This window comes from Triplophysa dalaica, chromosome 16 (assembly GCF_015846415.1).
Source record: "Triplophysa dalaica isolate WHDGS20190420 chromosome 16, ASM1584641v1, whole genome shotgun sequence".
NCBI lineage: Eukaryota > Metazoa > Chordata > Actinopteri > Cypriniformes > Nemacheilidae > Triplophysa > Triplophysa dalaica.
In genome coordinates, this window is record NC_079557.1 from 6,874,279 (window position 1) to 6,878,331 (window position 4,053).

The following is a 4,053-nucleotide window of genomic DNA, read 5'->3' on the forward strand; positions in this document are numbered from 1 at the left end:
GGTTGCAGCGCTACTAAACTGTGTTGTCGTTGAGACCTTGTCTTTGTTGAGGAGTGCATGTGTGGCCTTCGGCAATAAGCAGGGTTTTGAAAACAAAGTTGGAAATGTGAAGTGATGGATAGAGCTGAATATGGTACACAGACAGAGGGCAAGAAAATGTAGATGCTTGTATAATTTATATACATTATTGGCTTCCTCCTTTTTTAACACAAGCATCTACATTTTCTATTATTTGTGTTTTTACAGAATCATTGAACTACGTGGGATTATTTCCCCACCACAGGTGCTATAGCAATTTTATGTAACAACCATATTTATTTCAGGAAATGTAACGTAACATAAATTACACGGGTCGTTGGAATGCTTGATTCTGATTGGCCAGTCGCGACATTTGCAGGTTCGTTATTCCCATGACGACCTTGCAAAAACTATTTTGACAGGTTTTATTGACAAATTATATATAAATATACATTTAAATAACATATATGATATTATATTTACAAATGATTATACCAAATTATCCTATTCCTATTCTGAGTGTCGTTTCTTTTTTGGTAAATATTAGCTACTAGAATATTTCAAATTCATATTTCCTGTCCAGTTTTTTTCACATGTGGCAAGTAGCTGTGATTAGCGGGATGTACTGGCAGCCGGCTGTTATCACAAAATAAGCCTCTTCAGTGTGACACAAGACCTGTACATTATTCCTAACGAAACGTGATTTGATTTGATTTAAAATTAAATTAAATAGAACATAAACATTAAAATAAATAGTCTGAAAGAAGATTACAAGAACGTTTTTATATGTACTTGATGCTTTTATTCAATATACAGTATAGTTTATAGACACTCTCTTTAAGAGTGTACAAAGGTTTTACTTCCACTAAAATTGTAATCAAATTTAGAAATATATATTTTTTTAATATTTCCAAACCTGAATGTAAAAGCTTCAGAGGCGTGTTAAGTCTCATGGTTTCTGAGAGCAGGGCATCTCTGCCCTTGAAGGAGACAAAGTCATTCTGTCTTTCTGCCGTACACAGAAATGAAAACATCAGTTGTGGGGCGTACTAAAATAAGAAAAAATCTTCAGGAGACAGAGTAGGAATGTTCTTGACATTTGAATTAAGCATGAGTCAAAAGTCTGAATTTGCATCTGACATGATTCATTTTGTCAAGTTTTGTTGGTAAATGATAACAAGACTAATTTAGAACAAATAAAGTGTTACATGAATTTGTTGTCTATATGAGGAGAATCATCTGAGAAGGGGAATTGTGAACCTATAGGAAATTGAATAAAAAAACTTTAAATGACCTGAACCAATGGTCAAGGAGAAAGTGGCTAGCGAGAAGACAAATGGAGAAAAAGACAAAATCAAAGAAACAAACTCTAACCTTAGGACGGTTAAATCAATAATCTCTGTTACATGCAGTTTATCACTCACGAGAGGATGTCAAGATTTCTCTGCCGGCCAATTCAACGCATCCTATTTTAAGTTTCCCAATCTGATGCCATCTCTACAGTGTAAGATTTTCAGGAATGGAAAGAAAATCTCATGCAGACCTCAAGAGTCGCCCGCCGTACACGCAAACACACACAGAGAGCAAATGGTGTAGGCATTACAAGCATGACAACACAGCACAGCTTCAAACAAGACCTGTAGTTAAGCAACAGGGGTTTGCAAAAGTCCTCCTCATAGAACTGATACGAAACAGCAGGCGAATTATTACATCCAGTTTAAGACCCTTGGTCGTTTTGCGGAATTCTAGGCATATAATTATTAGCATATATTTTTGATATATAAAATAATGATGTTTACAGTTTTTTCCAACAGCTTACACACAAAATCTTTTCATGTCACATGATTTTTGAAACCTCTCACCCAAAGTGCAAAACTACACACAAAATCTCCAAAACCACAAGCTATTTCTCAGCCTTTGACTCAGCGTTCATTGCATAAAACACTTTTTTCAAAACATTACACACAATTATCTACCTAAAACACAAAAATCTAACAGGAAGTGACTTGCTTTCCTTTTCCAAACACAACCAGTCAAAATGCTACACTTCTTCACCAGGTCACACACACACTCCTCACATGTGGAAACACTAATTGCTTATCCAATCACTGCTTTACTGTAGTAATGGCCTATAAATAGATCAAAGGTCAGATCACCTGTTTTGAACAATGCATGCCAACAATGGACAGAGAGCAAGAGGAGTAGGAGGAAGAGGAAGAAGAGGAGGAAGAGGAAGAAGAGGACGAGGGCAAAGAAGAGAAGGAAGGAGAGCCATCTTTGATAAGATTAGGGCAACACTTGTTGATCTTGTGATCAACCACGGTTTGACCATGAGAGAGGCTGGAATGAGAGTCCAGCCCAATTTGTGTCGATTTACAGTGGCGTCAATAATTCAAACCTTCAGAAATGAGAACAGGTATGAAACTATCTAATGACTATTTTAGCCATACAGTAATGTACAGTAAATACCTATGACTACATAGTATTGCAAAAACATTTGTAACTCTAAACCATCCATTTATTGCACTGCCTTGAATGAATGAGGTTGGTTATCATGCTGTACTACAGTTTGTACACAATGCTTGTCCCTGATCCAGATCAAGAGCATGCTAGATTTGTGGTTACATGGGACAATGTTAGTTTTCACCGTGCTGTTCTGGTCCAAAACTGGTTTACCACCCATCAGCAATTTGTAGTTTTGTACGTACCCCCATATTCACCTTTTCTAAATCCCATAGAGGAATTCTTCTCAGCCAGGCGCTGGAAAGTCTATGATCGCCAACCCTATGCCTGCATGGCGCTTCTCCAGGCAATGGAGGACGCATGTGGGGACATAGAGTTTGCCTCTGTCCAAGGTTGAATACGACATGCTAGGAGATACTTCCCTCGATGTTTGGCAAGAGAAAATGTTTCTAGTGATGTGGACGAAGTATTGTGGCCAGCCCCAGCCCGAAGAAGCGATGAAGCGTAGCTCAGCAATGATGGCTGCTCCTCCACCAATTTCTGGACTGCCCCCCCGGGACCCCACATACACAATTCTGAAGAATATACTTTTGGTTTATATATGTCTTTGATTTTGTTGAATGCTACTGTATAAAACAGTAATGTTTGGCCTAATATATATTTTCTGTATCTACATTGCATTTGTGTTTACAGTGTACTTGTTTCCCCTCAGCAGACACTGTAGAACATTGTATCGAAATGTAGATATAAGCACATGAAAGACCGAAGAGCTTTAAATTTAGAACAACAGTGTTTACTTGGTATATCGAAACATTCACTTTTATGAAAGAAATGTTTGCCATTTGATGCAAATGCTTCATCCTGACATGTGTTTATGGTATTTTGAATGCAGTGTTAAATTTTGAAGGAGATATGAGGTATTTTGCATTTTGTGTGTGCAGTTTTGGGAATTGTGTGTAGAGTTTTGAGAAAAGGTGACATAGTTTTGAAAACGTGTGTAAGCAGTTGGAAAAAACTGTAATGAGTGGGCTTTCCCCACAGATTTTTTTCTGTTGTCATTTACCTAGTGTTGGGGATTATAGCCTAACTAGTGATGATGATTCACTGAAAATTGAATAAATTAAATTATTTAGTAAAAATAACAAAAATGCCCCAGATGCCCCACATTCCCATACATACAATAGGGCATAGTTCAAGTACGCAAACTGGAACAAAGCACAAGATTGGCTAGTGTCAATAAATGATTTGCAATGAAATATAACAATGAAATAAAACTCTTTTAAACAAGCTCAAGTTCATATGCACAAAACCTCAAATGTATAGTGGACATATTCAGCTTTTTCTTCTGTCATTTTAAATGTAAGAAATATACTTTTTGTGATGGAATATTAAAGGACCTGAAAAGAAAGAGGGAGAGAGGGAGAGAGAGAGAGAGAGAGATGATGCTCTGTCTTTTATTGGCACTTTAGAAGAGATTATTGATGAATGTGCGCCCCAGGCTTCCTCTTTAAGAATCATTCTCTGTTGAAAATGTCGTGGAATAGAACTGAGAGCTTATAAAGCAAAAAAATC